Source organism: Acinonyx jubatus, chromosome B2, assembly GCF_027475565.1.
Source record: "Acinonyx jubatus isolate Ajub_Pintada_27869175 chromosome B2, VMU_Ajub_asm_v1.0, whole genome shotgun sequence".
NCBI lineage: Eukaryota > Metazoa > Chordata > Mammalia > Carnivora > Felidae > Acinonyx > Acinonyx jubatus.
The window spans coordinates 120529228-120549800 of record NC_069385.1 but is presented as its reverse complement, the minus strand read 5'-3'; the positions used below and the strand labels follow the sequence as shown (position 1 = coordinate 120549800).

At 41.2% G+C, this 20573-nt stretch overlaps 1 long non-coding RNA gene across 1 annotated transcript; it reads left to right on the top strand.

The window, feature by feature from the left end:
- The first annotated feature begins 893 nt into the window (after positions 1 to 893).
- Positions 894 to 20343, top strand: LOC128315783 (uncharacterized). The gene is made up of 5 exons (XR_008298865.1): positions 894 to 8713; positions 13217 to 13332; positions 15921 to 15984; positions 16522 to 16577; positions 16833 to 20343. It is a non-coding gene; the product is annotated as an uncharacterized LOC128315783 (long non-coding RNA).
- Positions 20344 to 20573: the final 230 nt, after the last annotated feature.

Sequence of the window (20573 nt, the reverse complement as noted above, 5' to 3'; positions counted from 1 at the left end):
CCTCAGATTCTTCTTTCATGTTAGACTACTTAATTACCTCTGAGATAGGGAAACTGAAGGTATCCCATAAAAAAAAGCCATTTGTTTTCCTTTGCCTTTTTTTTCTGGCTTCCATTCTTGCCAGGATCTGCACCCCTAGCCCACTCTACATGTGCCTTGTAATGCAAATAGTACATGTACTCCTTGGAAGGCATAAATAGATAATGATATCTTTGGAATCTCCCAGTACAATAGATAGCATGTAAGGAGTGACCAGGAGGGTTGTCATAAATGTTTTCCAAGACCACTGACTTCAAACACCTTGATGCCAAGACCACTGACTTCAGGGAATTAGTGACTTATGAAAGACACCTGGACCCTGTCCTTTTTCTGACCAGTTCCTGGATGTTTAAGAGAACATGTGCACTAGATCACAATCACCAGTAAGAACTCCAGACCCCAAGCAAAGATAAGACTCATTCTCTTTTCCTTTCTGAGTCTCCCAGACCTGGGTCCATATCTTTCTATCTTATCTTCAATAAACTCTGCTTTTACCTCTTGCTGGCTCCCATCTAATTTCCATCCTTCTTGAAGCCAAGGACCCTCTCGGCTAGTCCTGTGGGTCCTTGGACCTGGCCTGCCAGCATCAGCTTCAACTATCTAGGACTGGAATTTTTAACCAGTCTGTTATTTCCTGATCCATACTGATGAGGTAATCTGTATGGTAAGAGCTCTTGCCTTCCCTGAAGGGGAGGTAACATTGCCTGAAATAATCCACTCTTTTAACTTCCTGTCCCTCTCTTTGTAAAAATCTTACATTTTGTACAAAATCTTCAGAGCTCTCTTCTATTTGTTAGATAGGATGCTGCTTGATTGAATCGTTTGATAAAACCAATTAGATTTAAATTTACTCAAATGAATTTGTTTTAATTAAAAATATTTATTTATTTTTGAGAGAGAAAGTGTGAGCAGGGGAGGGGCAGAGAGAGAGGGAGACACAGAATCCAAAGCAGGCTCAGTTGAATGTTTTTGAAAAACAGTATCTAGGGGCATCTGAGTGGCTCCATTGATTAAGTGACCGAATTGGCTCAGGTCATGATATCACGGTTCATGGGTTCAAGCCCCACATCGGGCTCTAGGTTTACAGCTCAGAGCCTGGAGTCTGCTTTTGATTCTGTGTCTCCCTCTCTTTCTGCCCCTCCCCTGCTTGTGCTCTCCTTCTCTCTCAAAAATAAATAAATACACATTTTAAAAAATAATAAAAAAATAAAAGCAGTATCTTTTTCCTTACTGGTTCTGTACTGGTTATTATATATATATATATATATATATATACACAATTATGGAGATCTAGAAGTTCCAACCTGCTCTGCTGTCTGCAGCTGGAGAATCAGAAGAGGTGATGGTGTATTAGTATGTTAAAATGTATGAGTATGAAGTCTCAAGAACCAGGAATGTGACCTCTGAGGGCGGGAGAGAGAGATGTTCTGTGAGAAGTAATGAGATGATTCATTTTCAGAAATACCAAATAAAAGCTGTGCTGTCTAGTTAACAATAGGTTTATAATCTATTGGAAATATGTACAACTCCTCTACCCCCAATGGAGTCCCAAACCCTTAGACACTTCACTTCCTGGTTTTCTTCCCCTCTCCATTTCACAAGGTTTTTTCACAGGCTTTGCAATAAGCATGTACCAAAGAACTGAAGTCTCTGCATCACCTCAAGGAATGTCCGTCCATTTGTTCCAGTCAGACTACTTTTTGCCTTACGTGGGCATAGGCAACTTCTGGGTAAGGTTGTAACTTCTGTAGTGCTCAGCCAATGAGGAACCAGGGGAAGGACTTGCATGCTAGGAGATAAATTGCGTACTGTAACTTCCCTGAGTGTGCCTGTCCATCAGACACCCGCTCTTGCAAGAATGTTGATTAAAGCATCTCTTCACTGTGCCCTGAATCTCCACGTCCTTCCTTTGATTGGGTCAGTGGGCTTATTTCTCACATGTTCCAATTCAGGCAAAGAGCTTCTTTCTCCTTTTTGTTCCATCAGGCCCTCACAGATTGAATGATGCCCACCCACAATGGGGAGGGCAATCTACTGAGTCCACTGATTCAAATGCTAATCTCTCTCAGAAACACCCTCATAGACAGATGCACCCACAAATGTTTTAGCAGTTATCTGGGCATCTTTTAGCCAACTCAAGTTGATACATCAAATGTACCATCACAAGGAGTAATAACCAGGGTATAAAAACCCCATCAGAGTGAAGGACTCAAGGGAGAATGCCTGGATCAACCTCTCTTGCTGATATATGAGACCTATAGTCCTACTTAGGTGTAGTTTTTGCTGCCTCAGAATTAACTATTATGAAAATTTATCTTACAACATTTTCATTTTGGTCTGATATTCAACATTTCTGTGATGAATTGGTAAGTCCATGAGGGAACAGGATGGCTGAAGAAATGTTGGAGGGATGGATCCGCTGATGAAACCATATGCCAATGACAAAGACATCTGGTGTCAGCACCTTGTCCTCTGCCATCTTGGGGGAATGGTGTTAGCAAGTTTCCATCAGAGGAATCTCTTCAAAGAGCTTCCAGGCTATAAACAGATTGTTTCCTTTTTCGTGTAATGCAAGCAGGTGGCCTTCAATTCAGCTCAAAGGACATAGATCAAATATGGTTGCTTTTCATGAAAGTTCCCATAAAATTAAATGAGGTAGTTAAAATCCTCCTCCAAGAGCTAGAGGTAGTGATTGCTTTGCTCTTGAAGAAGCTAAAATAAAATGGGAAATGTGGTTGATAAATGCACCATTGCACCATCCTGGCTGGTAGCTTCATTAATATGATGTTTGGTCCCAGAAGCCAGTAGTCAACTAAAGCCACTATGAGAATCAGCTAATGGAAATCTGTGAGGCGAGAAAAGAGGCCACACTGAGAAAGGAAATATCTCAGGCTGTGACCATTGCTGAGACCATTCCACAGTGTGTGGAAAAGACAAGAAGTCTCAGTGATACAAGAATCCTCAGTGCAATGAAAAGACCACCTGTGGGATGGGTAGCATTAAGTCTTTCAGCTCAGTTCAATGTAGCTTAGGGTAGGAGTAGCTTTTCATGGCACAAAATAAAAATAGGAAAGTAAAATGCCCCCTCCAATCCAGAAAATTTAAGCAATATATATTTTGCCTTTGTGGCAGTGATCAATATCGTATAATAATCACTCACTTATTTGTTCTGTGTAATCCATCCATTCCTTTGTTCATGGTAAAGGAAACATCAAGATGACAAACCTCTTTGATGAAAAGTCAGGCTAATGAATATACACTTAAAAAAACAAAATTCAACTCTCAAAATTTGAGATTTTATTGACTTTATTCAATGATTCATGAATTGGGCAGTATTTCATCTAGCAGATGAAAAGGAGCTCCAAGGCGCTGTATAAAACGAAAGACATTTCTAGGCAGATGTCAGCTGGAACAAGGAGGCAGAAAGCAGATTGATTATGGCAAGGTCACTTTCCTTTAGGAGATGGCAGAAGTCTGTCAGACAGATCCCCAACTAGCGCTGATCAGGTGATTCCTGATTGACTGATTTAAGATTCTATTTCTGGGAGAGGCTGAAACTGTAATTAAGTTAGGTCTTGGCTTGGTGATTTGGGGCTTTGCATAAGCAACACACACACACACACACACACAGCTGAGGAAATTCTGGAAAAAAAATGGAGAAAGTAGGAGAATGTATCCTGAAGGCATACAGGTTAAACTTATGTAAATACATTATTAGTGTTGTCAAAATCTAGATAATCTAGTAAAATCAGAGAAACAAAAGGCATAACAGAGAATTGATGAGCAAGAAACTGTAAAAATTTAGGAATGCATATCAAAAGGTATTGGAATTTGTTTCTCTGGGTAAATTTGCTCTTCCTTGGCCTCTGACCTTTGTGAAATCATGCAGGTGGAGACACCCCAGCAAGGTCATGACAGAAAATACATGAATGTAGGTGGATAAAGAACTGGAATACTGCATCACAAATCTGACACAAGTCATCTGGAGTTAGCATCAGACTCCCAGATTAAGGGTACAGTCCCTAACATGACTGCCCTTATTTCAGATGTCAGCCACAAGTTTGAGGGTCCCCACTTGTCCTCTCACCAACTGGATTTAAATATGGAGGGTCCCCTTTCGGGTTAGATAATTTGTTAAAATGACTCAGAGAACTCAGGAAAACGCCATACTTAGAATTACAGTTTATTATAAATGATACTAATAAAGACCATAACTGAACTCAAGGGGTTCAGTACTTGAAGTGCATCAAATTGAACACAACCCAAGGAAGTGTTGAAAGCAAAGAGCTTTTTATTATTTGTTACAGGTAAGGAGACAGCAAGATAGCTCTCAAAACACTATGTCCTTGTGGGGTTAGTACAGGAAGCTTCTATTCAGTGTATTACGGGGTAGGGGCAAGGACCTTGCATATACGTTTTTGGGGAGGAAGAAATTCTTCTGCTCTTCATGGTCCTTCTAGCTTGACTAAGAATCAAATTGACATGAGACTGATTAACAGGAGAAAGTGAAATTAAATAGGTGTACCTATGCGGATTCCACACAGACATGGAAATTCCAAAGACAATGAGGCAACTTGAAGCTTCTATGAACTAGAGAGCTGGTAGGGTCTAAGGATACAAAGGGGCAGAAGGCCATTAGCAGGAAGATGAAAATGAGATATTTGAAAAACAAAGTTGCCCTATTATGTAGTTGAGTTTCTAAGGTAAAGAGAAATTTCTGTTAATAGTTCTCTTTGATGAAAAATCAGGCTAATGAATATCAGGCAAGCCATTAAGGGGAAGGTAAAGAGCTTCTCCTCAATTGGCTGGATTTTGATTGTTTTTAACTCAATGTTCATGTCAAAGTGGCCCATTTTTAGGAGGCATGTCTCCCACAACATTAAAGAACTCATACATATTCTATTATTTATGCACTTCAGTTAAATTGTGCATGCCTAACACATCAACCTGCTAGTGCATGCATCGTATGTTCAAAAAATGGTGGCAAACTACCTATAGGAGAAGATCTTAGTTTTATAATGAGCTAAAGATATCTTCGGGACAACTCAGGGGGGCTTCTGTGCAGGTCCTCAGTAAGAGGCTATCAGGTGAGACATACATAGCAAGGGGCTGTCAGGTGAAATACCTAACCGGTGTGTCCTTGGCTGAACCTGTTGGTTCTGCAAAATAAAACACATTCTTCCATGCTTTTGCCCCTTACCCCTCTTCCCTTCTGATAGATTTTAGCCCTTTGATTTGAATAGCTTCTTATTGCATCTTGGCTAACAGTACCAGCCAAATGAAAAAACATGTAGGGTGAAATATAATTATAAGGTCAAGTGAAGCCCTTATACCAGAACATATTAAAACTTCAGGAATTTCATGTAATTTCTAGAACTATAGCACTTACCTGAACAACATAAGAAATTTTATCATTGTTTGCTTGACAGTGCTTCCCATGTAATGTAACATACCAAATAGACAAGCCTAATTAGTCAAAAAGACTTCATTTATGATTAAAATCTGGGGGAAGTTTCAAAGTACATTCCTAGATAGGATCACAGATGATTATAAATTTAATATTTACATTTAACCAAGGTGGCAGTGAGGGATTGTATAGGAAGTTACATAGTTGTTAGCAAAACCCAGCTTCTTTAATACTGACAAGTTTCATTTCTATTAAGTAATCAAAGACCTGATAAAGACAACACATAGAAGCTTTAGTTTTCTGGGCAGATCAAGAAGAAAAAAACTTTGTTTACACTTTCTAAGAGCAGACCAACAAAGAAAACTTTCTCTTTTTAACAGAGAGAAAGGCAGATTTTTATCTTTACCAGTGTTCTTTTATTATTTTATTTATTTTTAAATGTTTATTTACTTCTGAGACAGAGAGAGAACATGAGTGGGGGAGGGGCAGAGAGGGAGACACAGAATCCAAAGCAGGTTCCAGGCTGTGAGCTGTCAGCACAGAGCCTGATGCGGGGCTCGAACTCACAAACCGTGAGATCATGACCTGAGCCAAAGTCGGTTGCTCAACAGAATGAGCCACCCAGGCGCCCCACTAGTGTACTTTTAAAATCCATCCATTTCGGTCTTAGTCCTGACCACCAAAATCTTCTCCAAAGATTTTCCTTCACAAACCTTCTAAAACTTTCTTTTTCTGTCAACAAAATGTATTCTTCTTATACCTTCCTTACACATTTCTGACTTCTGTGCATACAAAGTTGCTTTCCTTATCATTTCCATCAGTCCTAATTACATTTAGCAGAATTTTAACTTAGAAACCTTAGTCTCCAGTGAAAATTAAGTAGTAACCAATTGTGAACTATCTGTCACATAACAATTCCTTAGATTGGCAAATTTATAAATGCTTTTCATAATTTCTAAAAACATATGTTTTCCCATAGTACAATCTTTCAGTAAGGCATAAAACGTGTTTACCAACAGACTCAAGTATCCTCAGTTTCTCCATGATGGGAGGCCAAAAGCACAAACTTATTCATTAACTCATGCTTTAGTATTTTATCTTCTTTGGAAAAGATTTAGATAGCCAGTGAGTTCAACCCAACTTATCATTTAACTTAGCAAAACTTTATAAAGTTTCAGGTTACCAAAGATTTTGAAAGCTACTTAAAAATTTTACCTAGCGGCACATGGGTGGCTCAGTCGGTTGAGTGTTGGACTTTGGTTCAGGTCATGATCTCGCAGTCTGTGAGTTCAAGCCCTGCATCGGGCTCTGTGCTGACAGCTCAAAGCCTGGAGCCTACTTCAGATTCTGTGACTCCCTCTCCCTCTGCCCCTCCCCCACTCATGCTATGTCTCTCTCTGTCTCTCTCTCTCTCTGTCAAAAATAAATAAACATTAAAAAAATGTTTTTTATACCTACTTGTTCTTAACAATTACCCATGAAAACTCTTATGAGACAGACAAAATTAACCATCATTTTAAGCCTTTTTTGCTGACAAATTGCAACAGAGATAACATGAGCTTATTTGACCTTTAGTAAACCTTGGTGAAATAGTTTTATATTTAATGTTGATAACTCTATAGACATGTCTATCATAATTAAACTAACAAACTTACATTAGCCTTAATACAGAATATGTTGCACCAATGCCCAGTAAAAGTCAATCAATTGTTTCCCCATGATTGATTTTACTTGGGGCACCTGTGGGGAAATCTAAAGTGGGCAGTTTAAGTCCAGGGGAATTCTTGGGCCCCTTCATGCTGATTTGGGAAGTGCTTCAGCTTGAACCTCATAAGGAGGTGGCCTAACAGCTTAGAGTGCTCTGCTCCTTGTGAGGGAAGGAGGAACAAGAGCCAATGGCACTGGAGGATGGTATCAGAGCCAGTTGATTCAAGCCATGACCATGGTGGTGCAGAAACAGCAGGAGGGGGAAGTGGGGGCAGAAGAGGTGAGGTGCCACCATCAGGGCTGGAGGTGGATAAAAGGCCAGACAGAAGAAAGAGGACTCCAGGTCCTAAAGCTCATCAACTTGGACAGATGAACAGATAGATGCACGTTTTCTTTCCATCAACAAAAAGTGAAAACAGGCAGTCCATGTTGAGATGGAGAAAACAGGGAAACAAAAGGAGTTTCAGCAGCTGCTTGGAAATATTCCTTAAAGTCCCCATCCTGAGGTAGACTAACCGCAGGCAATTGGCTCCAATTATCATAGCCATTAACCTGGAAACGAATAAGGGAGAAGCCCCCACATACAACAAGTGTCAGACAACATTCATCTAGTCCTCTCAAGATGTATTTCAAATCTGATACACACAGAAGAAGAAGCAAAAAAGAGGAGATGAATTACTCAGGACAAAAAGGGAGGCATGTACATGATCTTGGCAGCAACCTGTTTTTAAGAGAGGCAAAAAGGGGGCACAGAGAGAACATGACAGAACACAGATGATATAGCGGATTAACAGAAGCTTCTACTTCTGTAGAAACAGCTGAACTGATGGTGGATTTGAGGAGTAGAGGGGGAAGAGAGGGGTGTTCTCAGGCCCCCTAAAGAAGTATGGACAGATCAGGATTTGGGTACAGGGCCATAACAACCTAACCATACAGCATTTTGGTCAGTTTTTCTGGTCATACTTCTCCATCCTCTAGTTTATATTGAGGCCAACATAGTTACAAAAGAAGCAGATTTGGGAAGGAAGCATATGAGGTGTTGGGGTCAAACTTTTTCCAGTTTCTCAAGATACATCCAACAAGAGTGTTGGATAGGATTAAGGGTTTAGAGGAAAGATAAACAGTGAGTCTCCTGGGCTAGACGCATCCTTGCTGAACCCCAAGAACATTGCCTTGGATAGGCTGGGCCCCTGGGGCATCTCTTTGGATCCATCAAACTATCATCCCTGGTGCAGGTGGGCATCCCCGCCCAACCTGCTTACCTCTTTGGCCTGGCATGCATCCTGAAGAGGGAACCCCTGCCAATCCTTCTTTTCAATCAACATGAGTTTCCTTGGGAAATGGGAGAAAAGTCTCCCCTACACTGAGATTGCATTTAATCTGGTGAACCAATGGTTTTTGTTTCTTTCTTTTTTAGGCCTTTTCCCCAGTAGATCAGAAGAAAGAGAGAGAAGAACAAAGGAGAACAGTGACTAAGCAATTCTCCAGCACAAGAAAGGCAAGAGTTGGAGACTTACTGATGAAGAGGTCCCTTCATGGTCACCAAAAAGATGTTGCCGGGTAAACTGGGGAGACCACAGGCCCTGGAGCCTCAACCCAGCCAGACCCAAATGAATTGCTGAAGGTTCTTGGTCATGGAAAGGAATTCAAGGACAGACATGTAGCACAGCAGATGAGTAACAGAAACAGGAAAGTTTATTAAAGTAAAAAACACTCAGGAGTTCTGAGAGGGGAAAGCAAGCTGCACATCCTGGGGGTTGGGTTTCTACCTTTTATTGACAGTTGTTAACTAGGAGGCAGAATATTTATTATTTGGGGTGGGAAGTAGGGTTTTGAACTTTTTCTTTTCTTGTCTGTATTTATTTATTTATTTATTTATTTTTTAATGCTTATTTATTTTTGAAAGAGAGAGACACAGAGCATGAGCAGGGGAAGAGCAGAGAGAGAGAGAGGGAGACACAGAATCCGAAGCAGGCTCCAGGCTCCATTCTGTCATCACAGAGCCTGATGCTGGGCTCAAACCCATGAACTGCAAGATCATATGACCTGAGCTGAAGTTGGTGGCTTAGCCAACTGAGCCACCTAGGCACCCCTGGAGTTTTTTCTTTAAATCCAAATTGACTCCAATGTGTTAGGAGACAGCCAAAGAGAGAATCCTTCCTTTGGGATTGAGGAAGTTGATCCCATAGTTAAACCTTACAAAGCAAAGAGAGTACATTAACTAAGAGTCCATTACTAAAATCCCCCTTGGTTTCCGAATGGTATCCCATCAGGAATATTGCCGAATGTTCCTGGAGTTCAGAGTGGCAAGAGGCATCCCTCTTCTTGACCACTCTAACACCTCTGTACTACCTGAGAGGGAATGTCGACCTCCCTTCACTTCCCTCCTGCATCCTAGGCTACATTAGGGGCCGGTAGATGGACTGAAATACAACAAACATTGAGGCTACCTCTTTCAATTTTGAGGGAGTAAATATATTTGGCAACGAATAATAATACCCCTTGCAAGCTTCTAGATATAGTGTTAATGGATGGGGTAAAGGTCCTGGCCTTTGTTGAGAAAGGCAGCTATTTCATATCATATCAAACATCATATATCTAAGCTAGAAGTACTTTCAATCTGAGACCAGGAATGCCAAACAGCCCATGGGGAAGGACAAATGAGAGACATGAGAAAACAAAAGTGTGGAACTCCTAGTTCTAATCTGGGCAACTTTCTTGTGAGCTTTATCCATGGAGCGGTCCCAAAGGAGCGGTCCCCTGTTGAGTGAATGACCCAACTGTGTAATAGCTCGAACCAGTCCCTTTCGGGATGTATGAGGTTGGACTTAACTTGGATTTTATGCTCATTGAGGGATCCTGCCAGGTTATTTTGGAGGAAACCTTACAGGCAAGTCTTAGGATCAGCGGCTACCTAATAGCATGTATGGCCATCCTTTGTCCAAAGAATACAAGTATTAAAAGAACAAGTAAAACAAGGAGATCCTGATTTCTGAGCCCAATGCTATTACAGCCAAGATACTAGTGTCTGGCCAGATGGCAGGAATTTGTCTCTCCCCATAGTGTAGCCACAGGCAAGAGGTTCTCTCCTGAGCATTTGGACAAGGCATCTTCTGAAGGGTTGTATTATTCAGGTAATCTCTGAAAAAGAAACAAAGAAGGCTTACCAAGCTACTTTTGGATTCACTTTGTCACTGTCACCATAATGGGCCACCAAAACTGATGTTGGGGTCATGGAGTACAATGGTCAAGGAATAATTCTTGAGATGTTTATGGTGCAACTTAGTAACTTTATTTAAGTAGCATGGGGACAGGACCCGTGGGCAGTAAGAGCTGCACTGTTTGCTGTGTAAGGCTGGTGGTTATATACTTAGTAATCAAAGGGGAGGGGGCATGTAGGAAGAGAGTATCAGTTACAAAAGTTTCTTTGAATTTCTTTGAATTTGTACTCCTAAAACTACTTTTGCAAGGTTCTTCTGGTGCTTATCATTCAGTTCAATATTAACTATTGGTGAGATATACAGGCAGTCATGAGACCCTTAAAGAATGTAGCAACCAGCAGGTATTTGATCCTTATTGAAACAGTGTAGGCATTAGGTCAACCTTCAGGGCAAAGGACAAACATCTCTCTGCTTCTGTCCCTCACCATAATGACCTTATATTCATAGATAACTTGGGAGAAACTTGTGTACAATATTAAGGATTCACATTCAAGTACTTGTGGTATTTGCATTAATGTTTATGGACCTTCAAAAACATTTGTAATCTTTCCATGGATGTGAACGTTTCTTTTCAGTATGTTTCAAGTATTTTATATATTGATATTGTAAATGATAATTTTTTGAATTATATTTTCCAACAGGCTGTTGTTGGTAAATGGAAAATGTATTGCTTTTATATTTTATTTTGTAATTACCCACATTTCTGAACTTAATGGTTTTTCAGTTTACTCTCCCAATTTTTAAGGAAGATAATTAAGTCTCCAATAAGAATACGTTAATTACTTCTTTTCCAATGTATATTTAGGCTCTTTAATTTTATATTATCTTATTATATTGGATATGACTATCTAGAAAATATAAATAATAATAGTGGTTATAGTGGGGAATTTGTTTAATTCTTGATATCATAGGAATAGTTCAGTAAGTGTTATGTTGATGGTTGATTTGAAATAGACATTCTTTAGCATAAGTATCTTTCTATGCCTAGGTTCTGATGATTCATTTGTTTTTGTATCTATACAGGATTGATTGTTCACTTTTATCAAGTGTCAATAATAAAAATGACCATATGGTTTATTTCCTTTGGCCTATAAGCATGATAAATTTGAATATACTTTAAAATATTAAGCTATCTTTGCATTCTTGATTGGTCACAGTGTATTATTTTTTTAGTGTTTCATACTAAATTTTTACATTCTGTATTGAGACTCTGGAAGTCTTAAAACTTTTTTCAGAAACTCTTCCTATATCCAATATGCTCCTAAACCAACCTCTCAGAAGAAAGACACTTTTTTCCCTTTGTACTTTGTCCAATATCAAAGGAAACTTCCAAGTTCCAAGTAGGTCAGGCTACTAATACCTACAAATCAATTCTTATAAAGTCATTTTACTAAGTAATTACTCTCTACTATACATTGGATTAAGATAAATATTTTATTTAAGCTTTAAATCTATCCTTAGTTTCTCATCAAAAATATACTATAGTGAGAAATCAACAAAACCTTAAACAATATCCCTATAACAAAGACCTTTACAGCTGTTGAAAAAACTCTCTGCCTGTGATGATAATTTTCAAACACACACAAAAGTAGTAAGAGGAGTATAATGAATCTTCCTATGTCCATCACAAAGCTTCAATAACTGCCAAAATTTGGCCATTCTCACAACCTATTCTTACCACTTTTATTTTTTTCTGGAGATTAAAAAAAAATTTTTTTTTAACGTTTATTTATTTTTGAGACAGAGAGAGACAGAGCATGAACGGCGGAGGGTCAGAGAGAGAGACACACACACACAGAATCTGAAAAAGGCTCCAGGCTCCGAGCTGTCAGCACAGAGCCCAACGCAGGGCTTGAACTCACGAACTGTGAGATCATGACCTGAGCCGAAGTCGGACGCTTAACCGACTGAGCCACACAGGCGCCCCTGGAGATTTTTTTAATGTTTTTTTTTTAACGTTTATTTTTGAGAGAGAGACAGAGACAGAGATAGAGCATGAGCCGGGGAGGGATAGAAAGAGGGGGAGACACAGAAACTGAAGCAGGCTCCAGGCTCTGAGCTCTCAACACAGATCCCAATGTGGGGCTCAAAGCCATGAACCGTGAGATCATGACCTGAGCTGAAGTCGGATGGTTAACCAACTGAGCCACCCAGGCGCCCCTAATGCTTATTTATTTTTGAGAGAGAGAGAGAGACAGAGAGAGAAAACAAGGTGGGGAGGGGCAGAGAGAGAGGGGACCTGAGGATCTGAAGCTGGCTCTGCACTGATAGCAGTGAACCTGATGTGAGGCTCAAACACATGAACCGTGACATCATGACCTCACCTGATGTCAGATTCTCAACCGACTGAGACCCCCCAGTCAATCCTGGAGATCTTTCAACACAAATTCCAGATATCATAGTATTTCATCTATAAATTCTTCAGCATTATACCCGATTCTTATTGAGTTCCTGCAAACTGAGAGCATAATCACAAAGCACAATTCATCATAAAGTTTTAAAACAGTGTGAACAAAATTCACAGTGTTGTGAATGTCTGGAACTACATAATCCACAAAACTGGGTACTGCATACCCTTTAATGAATCCCACATGGACTTTGTTTTACTTACATGAGTTTTTGGTAAGAATTAGGGAGAGGGAACAATGTTCAAGGTTATATGTTTTGGCAATAACTTAAGAGTGTAAATTATTTTTGTTGCCAGTTACGAGAGGTCCAGTGAACAGAAAGTAGATTTGGCATCCTTGTAGAAAAATTATATAGCCTAACCAGAATTCATGACACCTAGTCTCTGCACATGAGCTCTTGACAGGATTCACTAAGCTGAACTGTCTCTCCTCAGAATGGTGTCTCTTAAAAGTGGACAGCCAGAGTGAAGGAGCCAGATAAAGAAGAGTACATCCTTCATGATGTCACTTATATGAAGGTGTAGAAAATGCAAATTAATCTATAGTGTTGGTAAGAGGATCAGTGGTTGCTTGGGAATGGGTGTGGGGAGGAGCAGAAAGAAAGGAATTACACAAGGGAATGAAAACTTCTGGGATATTCACTTATAGATTATGGTGATGGTTTCACAGAGATTTACATCTGACAAAACTTATCAAAGTGCAGACTTTAAATCTGTCCAGTTTATTTTATATCAAGTATACCTTCATAGATGTTTTTTCAAAAAGCACAGCTGAAGGACAGTGTGTTGGAAAGCATGCAGATGCCCTTCCAGAGGTGTGTGCTCATAGCTCCAGGCACAGGTCATAAGTGGAACTTGAAACAAGAAGAGATAGGAGTCTGCAAGCTGACAACTATGAGCCCACAAGTTAAGGAAACCACCCTCCAGGTATACAATCCATTCTTTGGGTGGAGTCCTAACTAGCCAGTTCGTTGAGTCAAGGGTGGAGACCTAAGGCCTGTTGGTTCAAAAGGTTGCCCTGGAGATACAGTGCTTGCCTCCAAGGTTTTCCTGGGGTTTTCTTCAGGCAGCCTGATAAAACTCCCAGCTTCTTTGTACAACAGGACAATTTTTGTGTACCTGGACCTTGTCATGCTCAGGTGAAGCTGAGAACGTGGTGTTTGTTTCTGGCCTCTGTCTGAATATAAAAGCTAAAAAGGAATAAAGTTGAGCATGGGAATTATTTGGTACTGTATCTCTAAGAATTGTGTCGGGCATTTGGTGGAATTTAGCTATCAGGCAGAAGTTATCAGTCAGACACTAGGATCTGGAATTTTGACTGTCACTCAGGATTCTAATCTGGACAACTAAAATTTAAAACACTATTGTCAAACTTTTACATGAAAAATTGGTTCAGGTGGTGACCCAATGCATTTGGGTAGAGAGAAGCCTGATCTTGCTAGTTTCTCTCTGCCTACCTAAACAGAGTGCTTCAGAGGAAGCACACCCCACAGAAAAGGCCAGATGTATCCATTACTGGGGGTAGCTTTACTTATACCATTAGAGTCTTGACCCTTCAAGACCCTTTGGAGTCCCATCTAAAGATCTTTGTATCTCCTACTGGAAAATATTGGGGTGCTCCAGGGTCCATGTAAGTCTTGTCCTACCTGCCTTGAGCTTTTTCCTCATGCCTGAAGGTCTTTTGGCTGCCCTAAGAAATGCAGGAGACCAGTGCCTGAACCCTCCTCTTTGGAAGATGGTTGAGGTACCAGTCTAGATTTGAACGAAGCTCTAGGTCCTCAGGGGCTGGTAGAGTAGAGCATCTTACCCAAGATAACTGAAGATTGGAAGATTTGGGAGAGTAGGCCCCAGATAAAGCATGGAGAGAACTGAGCACCAAGCGAGGGAGCCTGAGTTCCCAGGCAAGTTTGGAATAGGGGAAAGAACTCAGTCAGGAGCAACAAGGAATGGGGAAAAAAATGATGAGAGATGGCTGCTCTGAACAGACTCATGCCAATATCTCTACAGGCCATAGAAACGTCATTCATGAAGGTGGCAATTTGGTTTGGAGGCAGGGCAAGCACCCACTCACATTCCTACTGCAGGGCTGTATCTCTCTTAGAGTCACCAGTGGAAGATTCTGAAGTGTTCTAGGACATTTGGCGTGGGAGGCTATTTCATAAAACCATATTGTTGGCCATACTTCCCCATGGCCCAAGTATTTGGAGATGGCCATGATGCTTGATCCTAAAAAGATCCTGGTGGCTCATGTTAGCGGCTGCTTGATATTTCCTGGAGCCTCTCAGGAGATCATACCTTCTCAGTCACTAGTAGTTGTTTGCAGCACTGTTGCACTTTGCCAGGAAAAGGCCATCCTGACTACAACAGTAGTTAGACAGTGGTCTAGAAGTGCTCCCCTTGTGGGGCTGGACAGATTCCCTCTTAGTCTTGGCAACCTTTAAAGTCACTGCCTGGATGATGCTCTGTGGTGCTGGGCTTTCAAGACTTACTGAGCACTACACCCATGGCCTGAGTTCCTAATGGTTCTTGCACATGTTTTAGGTTTCCTCTTTTTGTTATCTCTTTTTGTATTGGTGTTACTAATCATGGGAGATAGATGGGCCACTCCTGCCCACCGTTCCTGACTTGATGGGGTGAGTGAGAATTGCCCTCTGTCATGTGAGAGTTCCTTTCTTTTCTACTTTTTGTGAAGAGGTTTCTAAGAGTTACACGTGGAAATTCTCCTTTGTGTTCAAACATCTGCTCTGAAATTTAATGGCATGGCCCTGTAGCTCTCCACAATTCTAAACTTTGTATACATGCCATCCCCAGCATCCTGCCCCAGAGTCCAGTCTGTACTGACACCAGGCATATTTCTGATGTGGCACCCATAACCTTTATACTAGCCTCATTCTTTCTCTTCTCTCCTTTATGACTCTGCCACTCCTCTGGTGTCTTAAAGGAAAGTTCCAGCCAACGTTTTAAACATCTTATTCTCTGGACCTGGCACAATACTTCCATCCTTTTCATCTTTGGTCCAAAGACTGAATTTTTGGTAACTCACTGTTATAACCATTATATTGGGTAAGCAACAATCATGAGGTATGGGGTGAAGACTGCCAACTACATACCAAAATGCCCTTTTCTTCTCTGTACACAGACTACATTTCCCAGCCTCCTTTCAAACGGGTGTGGTCACATGACCAAATTCTCTCCAGTGGAAGGTGAGCAGATGTATATGCACCAAATTCCAGGTTTGTTCTATTAAAAACCTCCCACATTCCTCCTCCTTTCTCTTTCCCCCTTCTGGCTAACTGAGAGTTTGATACCCAAGATGACCTTTGAAGCCATAGTTGAAAATGGCAGAGCCACTGTTGGTTTAAGTTCCTGATTCACCACGAGGAGGAGAGCTGCCCTTGGAATCCAAACCTCCTCAGGAGTTTACATATAAGAAATAATGTTGTATTATGTTATGTACTGAAATTTTAAGGTCTTTTTGTTACTACAGCCTATTCTACCCTAACACAAGGTGGGATCAGGAAGCAATTTTATTTTCATTTCTCTGTATCTATGTAAACCCACTTTGTGGAATACAGTCTCATTCTGCCCCTAGATAAAATTTAAGGCAGGTTCTGTGACCTTTCTGGTCATGTGTAGATAATAAAAGGTTATCTGGTCACTCTAATTCCCCAAGTAGTTCAGTAATTAAATGGTCTAGTCTCATGTAATGGTAAAAACTTCAAACTTTATTTAAATTCCAGGCTTTTCCCCTTTCTTTGTGGCATTTACAGACCAGCTACCCTCACTGGAAATTGAGGTATGCAGAGATTTCTCATTTCCCACTTTGTGCTTTGTGTCAGAAACTCCTATTGTCCCCCAATATTCATTTTCCTCCTTTTTCTTGTTAATTGAACTCCCAAGTTTTTGTGGATTTGTGGCTACACCAAATAAAGACTACATTTCTTAGCATCCCTTGAAAGTAGGTGTGGCCATACGAATAATTTGGCAACAGGGTCTGAATAAAGGAGTGAGCAACCCAGGTGCCACCATATTCTCCTGTTTGAATTCCCAGGCCACCTCACCCAGGGCCACATGCAGCAGGATTCCACCAGTGCTGCTGTCACTGCTGTCATCCCCACCAGGTCAGAGGCTCTGATCCCAGAGTTGGTACAGGTAGTATTTTAAGAGTGAGTTCCAAAAATGTAAGCTGAGTTTCCCTGGTTCTTTCTAGTCTACACAGATGCACAAATGGGGCTACCATAAGGTAGTAAGCCAAATTTCAGTGTCTCTTCCAAACTCCTAAAAGCCTCCTTCTCTGTCCAAGTACTGCTGGGCTCTTAGGAAAGTCTTACAGATGCTCATAAATCCAGTCATCCAGGTATACTTTCATTTTGCTCCTGCGAGCATCGCCCCCAATAAATAAGTTCTCAAGGTACAAAATCCCATACTGGGGTATGTCTGTACCCAGGGGGAAAGGTCTTTCCCTCTCTTTCATGTTCCACTTCATTAGAGGGCTGCCCAAGCAATGCTTGTGCGCTCCAGGGTCTTACAGAACTTCTGGAACTGCAGATTCATATTGACATTCAGTCTTCCTTTTGCCTGGGAAGGAGGACTAGAGATGATGACAAATTACATCCACTTACTCTTTAATTCAACAAATATTTCCTGAATTCCTTTTCCATGCTAGCCACGTGGTACAAGATACATGTGGTCTCTGTACCCATGGAGTTTACAGCCTGTTGCAAGATGAAAACAAAACACACAACAACAAAAGTCACTTAAAATTTTACATTCAAGACTTTGTTATTGGGTCCAGTTCATTGTGGATGATTGCTGCTTCTGCTTGGGTGAGTTTTGTGCATGAAGCTTGGCAACGCTCAGGCAAATAGATGCTGACAGTCTGCCTCACCATGTGGGGCACAACCCCTCCTTATCCCATGGGGCCTTGTGCAGGAGATTAATCCTTGCTGTGCTAAAATTGTCTGATTTTTTTTCACACTTAGTGACAGTTAAAGAAAAACATGAACTGTGTTTTCCCAAGAGCTTTCTCCTTACCATTCCACACCATGGTTCCTAAACTCTCCATTTCCTGAAGCAAAACTGGATAGCAAAGAGAATGGCCTGGTGGCTCTGATAATAACACTGTAAGAGGAGGCCAAGGATTTGTTAACCCTGGCAGAAGAGGGAGGCAGGCCAGTGCAGACATGGGGAGGTAGGAAATTTTGAGAGAAGGTGAAAGGAAGGCTCACAGAGGGGGAAGTGGAAGGTTGAAGAAAGAAGTACGGGAGGAACTGAGGGAGGTCTTCGAGGCACATTCTCTGTGGGCCTAGGAAACCCCACACAGAGATAAACCGAAGTTCTGGGCAGCAGGTACAAGGCAGGGAGCACCTAGTGCATCCCTCTGAGACTCTATACTGTTTGGATTTGGGCCTTGAAAACCTTGAGTACCAATCTTCCTTGGGGTTTTACATGAGAATGAAAAGTCTCCCCAGCTACCAAATAACACATGAAGGAGATGTATTCTTACCTCACTTTCTATGGAAATGAAAGGATCTCATAGAAAACATCCAGTGAACAAACAGTAAGACTGAGAGACCCTTTGTCTGCTTCTCATCCTCTCCCAGGTCTCCCCACTGCACGTCTGTCTCCATGTAGCCCAGAGAAACTAAACTCAGTTTGGTGGTCATCCGGGGTTGAAATCCAGCATGGAATATTAGCTTCCTGTCCAAGAAAATCCAGATATATAATTTTTTTACACCATTAAAATGTCAGATTTCCTTTCTTATTTTCTCCCATCCAAGTACTAACCAATCTCAACCCTGTTTAGCTTCTGAGACCAGAAGAGATTGGGAGTGTTCAGGGTGGTATGACTGTAGACACCTTTTTTATTTTCTTAATTTCTGGTTCTGTGGCTTGGAATACAGAAACTTTCAGTCCCTCCTTTTGTGAAGTGTCTATTGATCAGGAAACATACCCTATAATAACATTAAGACAAGATATTACCTGATGGGTTCATGTGATTATTTCCTCAAGTGAGAGATTCTTTCATAATTTGAATAATTTCATTCTATGAGTAGAGTGTTCTGTAAATGATGTTATAAAGTAAGTTCAACGACTTAAAAGGCCCATCCCATTAAAGGGAGGATAGATCTCGGTAGAGAAATTTCCTCCTCTGCCTTGTACCTCTAACCCCTCACTACTCCATACAGGGTTTTTGTGGAACACATAGGCCACGCCTCACTCCAGGTGGACACCTCGTCAAGACTGGAGGAATACCTGCAGGCGGTGGAAGCTACACTGAATGTGGCCCCTGCTGTGGTCAGTGGCAAATGGACAGGCAACTCCTCCAGTGGAGAAGTTTGAACGCTGTTTTCCAGAGACATGATGTAAACTTCAAGCCTCGGCTGATGATCAAGTTGTGTAGTGTAGTGTAGTTGTGTAGGTTGTGTAGTTGTCACAAACTATCTATAATGAAGGGAGGGACTCCAGCAGTACAGAGAAGGAGGTGTGCCACTTGTATCACTATTGCCCTCGGATCAGGGGACAGGTCATTATGAAGTTCTTGAGTAATGCATGAGATGAATGCATTATAGATGGGCATTCTCCTCAGATGAATGTATCATAGATGGGAGTATAGTCTATGGCATGATGCCTAAAATTAGGCAATTAGAAGTCTCAGGTTGTCACTTTTTTTCATTTGTTTGTGTTTTATTTTTGTTTTTAATTTCAGAGAGAGAGGGAGAGAGAGAGAGAGAGAGAGAGAGAGATGGTGGGGGAGAAGGGCAGAGGGAGAGAGAGAGAATCTCAAGCAGGCTCCACACTGAGCTCAGAGCCAGACACAGGGCTCAATCCCATGACCCTGGGAACAGGACCTAAATCAAAATCAAGAGTGGGACACTCAACCGACTGAGCCACCCAGGTGCCCCAGGTTGTCACTTTTGGTGCCTTGAATGGGACATGGTGGTCTGTCCCAGGAGCATAGCAGCAGAATTTAGCACTTGTATCAGTCTTCTTTGATTAAGACATTATCAGCCCTCTCCCATCCTGGCCACTGACCCCCTCAACCACCACCACAGTGGATCCTAGTCAAGCACTAAGTCTGCTCTTTGTACTTAGGTTAGTTCCACCCAAGCATCAAGAGCTATGAAGTTCATTGGGAAGATCTCCAAGGACAGTTTTTGCTGCCTGCAATCCAGCAGTCATGATAGGTTATCTATCCACCTGCCAGCTTTGGTTCCCTGATATGCAAATGATTTAGAATTAGAAGCACACAGAAAATAGCTGTATTACTGACACCCCTGCCTCTGATCTCAGTTCCCTTCATATCATTCTTTTTTAAAAAAAATTTTCACGTTTTTATTTATTTTTGAGACAGAGAGAAAGCATGAGCTGGGGAGAGGCAGACAGAGAGGGAGACAAAAACTGAAGCTGGCTTTGTGCTGACAGCAGAGAGCTCAATGTGGGGCTCAAACTCATGAGCAATGAGATCATGACCTGAGCTGTAGTCAGACGACACCCAGGTGCCCCCCTTCATATCATTCTTTATAACATTATGCAAATCTGATCATACCCAGGCTCAATTAAAAAAAAGCCTTTCCAGAACCTATTGGATCAGATCCAAATCTCTTGGCATGGCAGGCAAGTCCCTTTAAGAAAGCCCATATAATCTCATGAAAGCTTTTTGCAGAGGATACTTTTGTCCCTCACAAAACAGTCATCCCTGCTTCCTTGATGGCAAAGGTTTTACAAATTTTATTTATTATTTCAATCCTGTCCTCTCATAAATTCAGAGATGGAGGTCCCTTCACAGCCC